This window comes from Rhinopithecus roxellana, chromosome 16, assembly GCF_007565055.1.
Source record: "Rhinopithecus roxellana isolate Shanxi Qingling chromosome 16, ASM756505v1, whole genome shotgun sequence".
Taxonomy (NCBI): domain Eukaryota; kingdom Metazoa; phylum Chordata; class Mammalia; order Primates; family Cercopithecidae; genus Rhinopithecus; species Rhinopithecus roxellana.
This window is the reverse complement of record NC_044564.1, coordinates 4,729,810-4,742,135: the sequence shown is the minus strand read 5'-3', so window position 1 is coordinate 4,742,135 and position 12,326 is coordinate 4,729,810. Positions and strand designations below refer to the sequence as shown.

The window sequence follows — 12,326 nt, the reverse complement described above, 5'->3', positions numbered from 1 at the left end:
AAGTCCATAATTTATCATAGTAATCAGTGCTGGTGTTGAATATTCTATGGGTTTGTATAAATGTATAATGACATGTATCTACCACTGTAGTACCATGCAGAGTATTTTCACTGCCCTAAAAATACCATGTGCTCCACCTATTCATCCATGTCCCCTGCTCCCAACTCCTGGAGACCTGGAAACTCCTGGAATCTTTATTCTTCACAGTTTTACTTTTTCCAGAATGTCATACAGTGGGAATCATACAGTATGTAGATTTCAGATTGACTTTTTTTTTTTTTTTTTTTTTTTTTTTTTTTTTTTTTGAGACAGTCTCACTCTGTCACCCAGGCTAGAGTGCAGTGGCACAATCTTGAGTCACTGCAACCTCTGCCCCCCAGGTTCAAGTGATTCTCCCACCTCAGCCTCCTGGATAGCTGGGATTACAGGCACCCACCATCATGCCCAGCTAATTTTTGTATTTTTGCAGAGATGGGGTTTCACCCATGTTGGACAGGCTGGCCTTGAACTCCTGACCTCAGGTGATCCACCCACCCCGGCCTCCCAAAGTGCTGGGATTATAGGCATGAGCCACAGCAGCCGGCTGCCTTCTTTTACTTACTAATACGCATTTAAGCTTCCTCCATGTATTTTCACGGTTTAGAAGCTCATTTCTTTTTATTGCTCAATGTAGTACATTGCCTGGATGAACCACAAGCTATTTATCCACTCACCTATGAAGGACATATTGGTTGCTCTAAAGTTTGGGCAATTATGAATAAAGCTGCTATAAATATCCATGTGCAAGTTTTTGTGTGGATATATGTTTTCAACTCCTTTGGACAAATACCAAGGAGCACAATTGCAAGATTACATGGTAAGACTATGATTTAAGGGACATGAAAGGAATGCAGTATTTTGCTAGGACAGATGTAAGGATGGCTGGGCTTAGTGGGCTAGAAATGACTTAGTGTGCCAGTCAGTGAAAACAGGGAGGTAGGAGGTGAGACTCAACCCCAGAGGCAGAGACTCAGGCATCAGACCAGATTGAGGACTAGCTAAAACAGGGCTAGGGCAGAAGCAGCTTTCCATAAGAAGTGCCCACCAAAGTGCCATTGAGGTAGGAGGTGAGACTCAGCTCTGGAGGTGTGGATTCAGACACTGGACCAGACTGAGGACTAGCTAAAACAGGGTCAGGCAGAAGCCATTTTCCACAAGACATGCCCACCAGTGTGCCATGTCAGTTCACAATTGCCATGGCAACACCTAAAGGTTACCATCCTTTTCCATGGCAACGATCCCATGAACCAGAAGTTACCCTTATCCTAGGAATTTCTGCATAAACCACCCCTTAATTTTCATGTAATTAAAAGTGGGTATAAATACATCTGCAGGGCTGCTACCTTGGACACACTGCCTATGCAGTAGCCCTGGTCTACAGACAGCGGGACCTATGCTGCTACTCTAAACTTCAATAAAAGTTGTTATCTAAAAAACAAACAAACAAACAAACAAAACAGTACATTTGTAATGTTTTGTAAGAAACTGCCAAACCACCTTCCAAAGTGGCTGCACATTTTGCATTCCTACCAGCAATGAATGAGAGTTCCTGTGGCTCTGAATCTTTGTCAGCACTTGATGTGCAGCATCTTTTCATATGCTTATCTGCCATGTCTATCTTCTTTGGTGACATGTATATTAAAGTCTTCAGCCCATGTTTTTAATTGGGCTGTTTTCTTATTGTTGAGTTTTAAGAGCTCTTTATATATTTTGGATAACAGTCCTTTATTGGATGTGTCTTTTGCAAATACTTTCTCCCAGTCTTTGGCTTGTATTCTCATTATCTTGACATTGTCTTTCATGGAGCAGAAGTTTTTCATTTCAATGAAATCCAGCTTATCAATGATTTCTTATGTATTGTTTTTTTTTTGTTTTGTTTTGTTTTTGTTTGTTTGTTTGTTTGAGACAGAGCCTTGCTCTGTCACCCAGTCTGGAGGGCAGTGGTGCGATTTTGGCTCACTGCAACCTCTGCCTCCCAGGTTCAAGCAATTCTCTGCCTCAGCCTCCCAAGTAGCTGGGATTACAGGCACATGCCACCACACCCAGCTAATTTTTGTATTTTTAGTAGAGACAGGGTTTCACCATCTTGGCCAGGCTGGTCTTGAACTCCTGACCTCAAGTGATCCACCTGCCTTGGCCTCCCAAAGTGTTGGGATTACAGGCATAAGCCACAACGCCCAGCCTGCACTACTTCTCATAAAGCCACCCATCAATCAAAAACATCTATTTGGGACACTGAACAAACAAACACAAAAACCTTAATTGTATTAAGCCACTGAGATTTAAGGGTTTATTGTTTATAACAACTAGTACTGTCAAATTATGTAAGTACTTAGAACATGGGAAGGAATCAATAAATGCTAGTAATCACCATGATGATGATATGATGATGATCATGATGACAATCCCCCTGGATAAACAGTCCACAAGGGCAGCAGGTAGGAGGGCCGGTCAAGTCTGACTGAATGGCTGGGTCAGGGGAGCTCGGCCTCCCAAAGTGCTGGGATTACAGGCATAAGTCACTGCGCCCAGGCTTATGTATTGTATTTTTAAAAAGCAATAACATTTTCCTATTCTTCAAAATAAAACAGAAGAATAGATAAGCAGTGACATGAAAATAATATGTTGGGTGGAGGTGAGGGGTTGGGTAAAGGAGACTGTCTCTTTGTCTGTGGCCCAGCAGTCTTACAGATGCCACTTGATGGAGTGATTAATGGTAGCAACTATAAAGAGGAAAGCTGGCTGAAATACTGGAGCAAAGAGGAGCAGGAGATCTGGGACTGGGGCTGAGATTCAGGGCCTGGCAGAAATTACGCCTATGAAAAATTTTCCCAGCAGCCCTCATTGAGCATTGAGTTGAGTTGAGGTTGTTAGCACTCCATAGGGAATTTTCTCTGGGCAATAACATTATTATTTCTGACCTCTGACTATCCATACAAGTTCAAACCGTTACAAATTGGGTCTGGTCAATGAACATGAATGTATATGATATTAAAATAAAGCTTCAAAATTCTGGACCAGTTGTTTCCATTATCAACCCAAGGAAATAAACTAGAAAGGAAAAAAAATGATCTGCACAAGGACATTTTTACAATCTTATTTGAGCCTGTTCAATGTTCAAAGTTGGGTCTGTCAACTTGACAAACTCTTAGGTGGCCAGTTTGACAATTATAAAGGCCAGTAAAAAATTATTTCAAACATTTTTCATATTAAGTAAATAAAATGCCAAAATTTATATTTATTAGAAAAGAAAGTTTTTGAATACCTAGAATTATTATAGATATGTATTAACAGAGTAAGAGGAACTTAGTAAATGTTTACAATTAGATAAATATAACCAACATCATGATTATATTAAGCTGGTTGATAAAATTGACTCTTTTAAAATGCTCTTTTATGCTTTAAATTTAAATTGAATTCAAACATCTATTGAGCACTTACCAAGTATCAGGTATAGGCTAGACTGAAAAATTTGGGGCCGAGTACATCACATCATATGGAGATAGAATCAGAGTTTCAGCAAAAAGTAGAACTAAGTAGACCAACAGATAATAAGAAAAGGAGGGAGGAAAGAAAAAGAGATGAAGAGAGAGCAATTTGGGGGCGGGGAACAACTCTAAAATGGCCCTCAACAATCCCCCCTCCTCATATTTACCACCTGTTATAACCATCTCCACTTGAGTTCCTTGCTCCCAACCAACAGAATATGACAGTATTGAGAGGATGTCACTTCTGTGATTAGGTTACAAAAGGTGTAACTTCCATTGTATTAGACTCCCTCTTGCTGGCTTTAAAAACAACGAATGAGTAATGAAGAGGTTCATGTGGCAAAGGATGGAGGGCAGTCTCCAGCAAAAAGTCAGCAAGGAACTGAGGACTTTGGTCCAACCATCCTTAAGGAACTGAATCTCATGAAAATACATATGTCATCTTGGAAATTGCTACTTCCCCATTTCAGCCTTCAGATGAGACCACACCTCCTGCCATTAACTTGATTGCAGTTTTGTAAGACACTGTGAAGGAGAGAAACCAGATAACCTGTGCTTGGATTCCTCACTCACAGAAACTGTGAGAGAAAAAAAAGTGTGTTGTTTCAAGTGACAAAGTTTTGGAGGTAATTTGTTGTATAATGACTGATAAGTAACACATAAAATTTTATATTATTTCATAAAAATTCTAGTGCTGGGCACAGTGACTCATACCTGTAATCCTAGCACTTTGGGAGGCTGAGGTAGGAGGATGGCTTGAGTTCAGGAGTTCAAGAACAGCCTGGGCAACATAGTGAAACCCCATATCTACAATAAATTACCTAGGTGTGGTGGCATGAGCCTGTAGTCCCAGCTACTTGGGGGGCTGAGGTGGGAGGATCACTTGAGCCAGGGAGGTCAAGGCTGCAATCATGCCACTGCACTCCAGCCTGGGTGACAGAATGAGATCTTGTCTCATAAAAAAAAAAAAAAATCTAGTAATTATAAACTTCTAGACTCAGACATATTTGTCAGGTTGTATGGGAGTTTTAACTCCTTACATTTTCTCTCCTATATTCTTTTCCTTCTCAGAATTCAGTTGCTAATGAGAGAAGAAAATGAGACTATTGTGTTGAGAATAGTAATAACAATAATAACAGTAATAATGATTGTATTAACAGCTAACATCCACAGAGCACTTATTCTTTACCAGGTGGTGCCTTTTGGATTTATTAAGTCATCAAACACTCACATTTCTGTGTGGTAGATGACTACTATTATCCTCCATCTTGCGGAAGAGGGAAGCAAAGTACAGAGAGGTTAAGTTAGTTGCCCAAAGTTATAGAACTTGTCAGTTGCAAAAAGATACCAATAATTATTTCAAATTATCTTTTCATCTCTTCCCTAAAATACCTTTCCAGCTGGGTGGTGTTGGGGTTCTGTCTGATTACAAAGCCCTCACTTTTTCTAGACAATGGTGTCCTTAATAAGCAAACTTATTTTATATTATTAATAATAACAGATGCAATATAATGAACATTACTACACATTAGGCAAAGCGCTACATGTTTTACATCCAATTGAGACAGGAAAACAGGGTCTTGGGGCAGGGAACATAAGGCTGATTCCCACTTAAGCTATGACAGGAAATATCCTCTCTGTAGGTAGGCCATAGGCCAAGTAAATAACTTGTAATTTTACTTCATCCTCTTCATTTACATAGAGCGTATACCCAAGTAACCAATGGAATCATCTAGAGGGTATTTAAACTCCGCAAAATTCTGGTCCCTATGCTTGGGGCTTCTCCCACACTGTGGAGTGTACTTTCATTTCCAATAAATCCATTCATTCCTTCCTTGCTTTGTTTGTGGGTTTTGTCCAATTCTTTGTTCATGACACCAAAAACCTGGATATCATTCACCAGTTACATAATATCTCATCTTGCTCCCAACAATCCTGTGTTAACTACTGTTATCCCTATTTTAAAGACAATGAAAGAAAACTAGAGATCTTCTTTATAAATGAAGAAAACAATATTAAGCTCCTAGGGTGGTGTTATCAGTGGAATTGTGTCCCCCAAAATATATTGAAAGCCTAATCTCCAGTACATCAGAATGTGACTTTATTTGCAAATGGGGTGATTTTAGTTGTAACTGGTTAAAATGATGTCATCCTTGAGTGGGGCAGGTCCTTAATCCAATATGACAGATGGCTTTAAAAGAATGTGTACACATACATACAGAGGAAAATGCCATGAGGAGGTAGGGATTGAAGTTATGCTCACATGATGCAAAAAAATGGCTGGGGCCACCAGAAGTTGGAAGAGGCAAGGAATAATCTTTCTCTAGAAGTTTTGGAGAGAACATGGCCCTGATGACACCTTAATTTGTGTCTTCTATGCTCCAAAACTGTGGAAGAATAAATTTTTCATTTAAGCCACCTAGATTGTGGTACTCTATTACTGCAACCTTAGCAAACTGATGAAGCCACCTTTGCAAAACTATGACTGAGATAGTGAAAGAGATCTAACTTAACTGACTCCATCTTGCTTCTCACCTCCATGCTGTCCTTGTTCATTCCTGGGCATAGGCTGAACTAACTTTGGGATAAACTTAGTTTGTAGTTTCTAGTTTAAACAAAAATGGTAACAGCCCTTTCCGAAGCAGACCTCCTTCTTACCTGGGAACTAGATTGCCTTTGTAGGACTAATATTAGCCGCAGATCAGAAATTATGGTTTAGGAGTCATGTAGCTGGAGGTTACAAAATGCTGACCCTAAACTGCTCCTGAGATCAGTGCTCGAGATATTTTTCAGACCCTGCACTTGATGGATCAGCTGGCACCACCCAAATGAATAAACTTGCCAGGTTCTAACCCACAGACCCCAGTTGCATGACAGATGAATAACATACTCAGACAGCGATACTCATTGAAAGAGCAGCTACAGGGCCGGGCCACACAGACAGTTGTGGCAGCTGTGCACCTTTACTAGCTGGCCGTGCCAGCATTTATTCAGCACAGATCTAATGACAAAGGCTTTGAATCAACACACCTGTGGGCAGTTAATCTGGTCGCCCTCCCCAGGAGCGAGCCATCCTGCCCGTGAATAATCAAAGGTTGGTTTTAGGACAATGAGAGTAAACAAGCTATTTAGATAAACTCCCCACATTCTCTTGTTATTTGTTTTTTTGCTATCAACTAAAGGTAAAGAGGACTAGGCTGTCTTCAGCCAAATCTTTTACTGAAGCTATGCAACCTCCTCGGCCTTCCAAGAAGGTTTGTGTCTATCTCTTGTAACTATCTTTATAATTTTTATAATTTCTCCAACCACCCTGACCAATCCCCTACATAAACTGGCTCATCTGATCTTGTGGCCCCTGACTCAGGAACTGACTCAGTGCAAGGAGACAGCTTCAACTCCCTATGATTTCATCCCTGACCAATCAGCCTTCCTGTCTCACTGGCTTTCCTCACCCACCAAGTAATCCTTAAAAACTCTGCTCCCCAAATGCTCAGGGAGACTGATTTGAGTAGTAATAAAACTCTGGTCTTCCACACAGCAGCAAGCTCTGCTTGAATTACTGTTTCTCCATTGCAATTCCCCTGTCTTGATGAATTGGCTCTGTCTAGGCAGTGGGCAAGGTGAACCCCTTGGGCAGTTACAAATTTGGGGGCTTGTCCAGGATTGCCCGTGTGGCTACCTGCTCATGGTTCAGTGACCCCCACCCTCCAGCAATGGATCCAGAGGCCAGCCCAAGTGGCTGCCTAGTTCTTTTGGACTGGGGCTGACTCTGATACTCTATTGGTGGGGTACTGCTGATCCAGTGTGCAAGGATTTAATTGCAATGGAGAAATAATCCTAGGGAGATGTCCCTTAACTGTAGTCCTATCACAGGGTGTCAGTCTGTAGCTCCATTGCAGGGTGTTTGGATTGGTGACTATCCTAGGTGCTTCCAATACCTCCTTCCTTCTCCCAACTGGTGTGTAGCCCTACGGCAGGGTGTCTGTAGCCCCAATGCAGGGAGTCTGTTTACAACTCCACCATGGTGTGTCTGTGTCTGTATCCCCATTGCAGGGTGTCTGTTTGGCTCCTTGTGAGGGTTCTTGGTTAGTTCTTTCTAACTAGTAGGAAGAGTCTTGGTTTGGGAGACTTCTCATTCAGGAGGATTTCAAAGAGGATTCTCAGATGGAGAATAGGAGGATAGTTTGGAAGGGATACTCTTGGAGTTCTTGGTCAGGGATCTGATTTGGAAGGCCTTCTGTCTGTCATGTCTTTGTGTGTGTTTGTATATGTGGAGGGGATCTCAGAAGGAATTGCTGGTGGAAGTCCAGCAGGCTTAACTCAGAGAACCCTCATTATTTGTCTAGTTACATTTGGTGAGCCCTAAAGAAAGCTCAACAGGCCTGTCTCAGGGTGACAATCTGCTCTTGGCCTTGCCCAGAGACCCCATTGTGAATTACCATTTAGAGGTCATCCCTTCCCACCTGGAGTGGATCAAAGACAACAGGGACCAACAGGGAAAAAGTTTGAGCTTTGCCAGGTTGATATTGGGTGCTGAACAAGGTGACTAATATCTGTTTTGTTATATGTATTTTGCTGGGATGAAAAATGTTAATTCGGTCCTCCATGCAGCCTGTGGGCAGCATTTGCAAACTAAGAATCTTGTCTTTGGTTCCACAAAACAGTAAAGGGTGATTTTCTCTTGTAAAGTGGCTTGAACCCCACAGCTATAGCACAAGAGAACAGGGTCATCAGAAGCCACTCCGTTCTTCCAGAAGCTGCAGAGAAAAGGAACCTGGAAACCTGGTATGCCAGCAAAAAGGGTAAGAAATTCTTACCAGCCAGATTTCTTTCTCTCTTTCTCTCTCTCTCTCTCTCTCATTCTCTGTCTGGGAAAACAGTAAACTACTTGTCTCCCCTGCCAGGGTTTGATTAATAGAAAAAAGGATTTGTGAGACTAGTCTTAGGCTGTAGCAAATCTGGTGTACTTTGTGCTAAGAATTTGTCTTTCTGTGTTCTGTAGTGGAGAGAGGGGTATCACAGGATAGAATGTGGATTTAGGATCCTTATAAGCCTGCTTTTCAAGCCAGTTTGGCAGGTTGGTCAGTTATAAACTTTGCTATGGGTCCCTGAAACCAATACAGTATAAAATTCCTCTGTCTTGTTTTGTGTCCTTAAGAGCTCAACCTTGTGACCATGTGGGGATACTTTCTTTTGGTTTGTACCATCCAGAGGACAGACATTTGTAGGCTAATGTCATAGTTAGCCATAAAAATTTTTCTTGAGCAGTTAAAAGTCTTGCAAGCTTGAAATTGGCTTCTCTAGACTCCTTCTAGGAAAAGCAATAGAAATTGCTCAGTACTGAATAGCTCAGTAGCCAAGGCTTTATCTTTTGAAAGTGGTGGCCTGGGTTCAATTGTTGGTTTCTGGAATGGTTTCTTTCTGGTTTGTTATTAGTGTTACATTGCCATTTACTGAGGTTCCCCGCCTCCCCCCATGGTAGTTTCTGATTTCCTCTCTTGAGTTTTCCTTTATCTGAACTACCTTGTGGAGATTCTAAATCCTGTAAAAAAAGAAACTACCATACCATGTCTTTGAAGCACCTAGGAAGTTACCTTTGGTAAAGTTTAGAAGCTAGAAATATTGGCTGCTTGGCATGGCTAAAGCCAGGTAATAAGAAATTTGAAATGATTTATTTTTAAAGAGCACTATGGTTAAAACTCAGCTTAATTAAAAGTGGATAAACAGATTCTGTTCCCTCATGCTAACCCATGTGGCTGTAAAAAGTTCCACTGCTGGCCCGGCGCGGTGGCTCAAGCCTGTAATCCCAGCACTTTGGGAGGTCGAGACGGGCGGATCACGAGGTCAGGAGATCGAGACCATCCTGGCTAACATGGTGAAACCCCGTCTCTACTAAAAAATACAAAAAGCTAGCCAGCGGAGGTGGTGGGCGCCTGTAGTCCCAGCTACTGGGGAGGCTGAGGCAGGAGAATGGCGTAAACCCGGGAGGCGGAGCTTGCAGTGAGCTGAGATCCGGCCACTGCACTCCAGCCCGGGCGACAGAGCGAGACTCCGTCTCAAAAAAAAAAAAAAAAAAAAAAAAAGTGGATAAACAAGCTATGGATATATTTAAAAGGCCTTTATGTTTTTCTCTTCTTGGAACATGCTTTTCTGGAAAAAGGTTTTTTTCCTTCTCAGCATACTGAATTATTTATCTCCATTTTTTTTGTCTTGCCACTCTTAAAGCATACATAAGAGGCCCTAAGATAACTTCTGATAGCCTGGGCCTCCTTGGGAAAGACAGAGGAGGAGCCACAGACTCCGTTTTGGAAAAAATTCTCCGTTTCCTTCATTAAAACCCAGGAATTAAAAGTGGATGGATCCGTCTCAAAATCAAACGCTCTGTTCTGTTTTGCATTGTATTATCTGACAGTTTTGAGTTTGGGGGATATCAGAAATTACTTGGCAATATGAGAGAGTTGTGGTGTGTAACAACTAGGTAGGAAATATATTTTAAGGAATGGCTAATAGCACTTATGGAGGGATACTTGACTTTTTGCACACTTGGATCATAGAAGCACGCTATTGGCCACCTGGAAGATAAGGAAACATCCCCACCCCCTACTGGGAGATGAGACTCACGTGAGAGATGGGCTGATTACAAAATGGGCTGACTGGCTTTGGGTTGCCTTGCAGTGAAATGCAGGGTAGAAGCACTGTACTGTCTTCTCCCGTAGTATTTCCCTCCCTTTGGGGACCCAGGATCCAGTATAAAATGGCACCCTTAATTTTTGGGGTCTGTCTTTGCCTTCACCTGCTTATTTGCTGCCTATTTAACCCTAGAAAGGAATGCTTTCCTGGCCCTGTTCCTCCAAGGACTCCATCCTGAAGCTAGTAATCCAATTAATAAACTGGCAAATGAAAAATATTACAAGTGCTGAAGCTTCTGTCTATCTATTTATATGTGTGTATGTTTACATATAAAAGAGCTCTGATTAATTGGCTTAGAAAAATAAGCGCTTAAATCAAATATTTTATCAGAAAAAATAGAAACTTTAATGCCTTTTTGTTCACAAGACTTCAGTAATCTTTTGGAAATAAAGACAGTTTTAAAAATTATTGGTAAAATAAAATGTCTTAAAAATGTAGACATTTGTATAAATTAAGGTCAGATATCAGATTTGTTAAATGCTTTAAGGTCAAACTGTTTCCTTGACTTTTGAAAAGTGTTCAACTTACCTATTTTGGGGCATTAGATTATAGATGAGGCCTGGAGACAAATGAAGAGCCATGCCCACCAGCTATGATAAAAAGAGTCAGACCTTATCATCACTTCTATCTGATGTCCTAGGCTCCACCCCAGTACATAATTAAAATCACTTACTTACCAGGTTTTTCACTACAAATAAAAGTTGCTAAGAGTTAACATTGTAACATGTTATTGAGACCACTGGAGAAACAGTTTTACATACAAGGTGTGTAGGGGATGTGTTTTTGGTAAAAGATTATAAGGTATGGCTTTTGTTAAAAGGAATGTAATTTTGTCTAGTTCAGAGGGTTTTAAAGATTGCCTTAACCTAAAAGTGTAACAGAACAAAATTGAAGGTTTAAGCAAAGTGAAAAGGGCTTATAAAGGGTTGATCTTGTAAAAAAAAAAAACATTCTGTGGGTAAAAACAAGTTGGCTAAGATTTGAAAGAAATTATTGAGCATTTTTCCATAGGTTAAAACATTAAAATCATACTGATGTGGGGCCAGAATCTGGGCCCATATGTCCAAATAACAAGGTTTTCTTAGAAAATTGATCTGTTTGATAGAAAATTGTAAAGGGTTCGAAACAGTTTATGAAAATCTTACCTTACGATCAAACTAATTAAAACTGGATATAAAATTTTACTTAAAAAACTGGTTTTAACATTAAAGATGCACTAATGGAAACATGAAATCTGGTTTTCTCTTTTGAAGATGATTTTTATGTAATGTTAAAAGATAAGGAAAGAGTTTTACCCTCTGGGTAAATGGCAGGGATATAAAGGGAAGACAGAAAACAGACAAATTCAGTCAGCCTCATGCTATCTTTATTGGGTCTTACTTGGAAAGTTAAGTCTTCTCTATCAGAGCAAAGGTTTTTCTTTTTAAAAATTTTTGAAGTTATCATTTTGGCCAAATGAATTAGTTATGGTTATCATTTTGGCCAAATGGATGACTTATGGTGACCTGGGATTCTATTTTATAATATCCAGTGTTTTAAACCTTTGCTATTTGACAAACTTTCCAAAATCAAATTATAAATTATGTCTCTTTCTAACCTAATCTTTTAGATATTAAATCCTCTGAAGTCCTAAAATGACATTTGGCTTATTTCATATGAAACTCATACAAGAAGCACTGGCAAATATGAAATGATATTTGGCTTTCTTTGGAACATTTGTGTAAATGTGTTATTGGCGTGTGTTCTGAAATTATGTAAAACTCCTATAATTCTAATATGACTTAGTATATGTTATCAGTAATAATTATAATTATTATGTTAAATGACTGTGTGCTACAGAGGTAACAAATTCCCTTGTCAATTGTGTCTTCAAGTGTGGCTGCCCTAAAATGTTTTTGTCATCCATATACTATTGTTGTCTCGTTTTGATCCTCTTTAACAGATAGTTTTATAATCAGCTATAAAATTTAACAGGCACTCTTAAATGCAGGTTTCTGATTAAAAACTCTGGAGACTGTGACATCAGAATGAAGGAAAAACTTTCAAACTGAAGGTTGAATAGTGTTTGATTTTCTTTGGACTATATTTCCATAAATATGTTATTAGTAT

General features: G+C 40.1%; 1 protein-coding gene across 1 annotated transcript in view; it reads right to left on the bottom strand.

Annotated features, from left to right (window-relative positions):
• LOC104676241 (astrotactin-2) overlaps positions 1–12,326 on the bottom strand; it is an 809,378-nt gene that overhangs the window by 49,782 nt on the left and 747,270 nt on the right. The window lies entirely within an intron of this gene.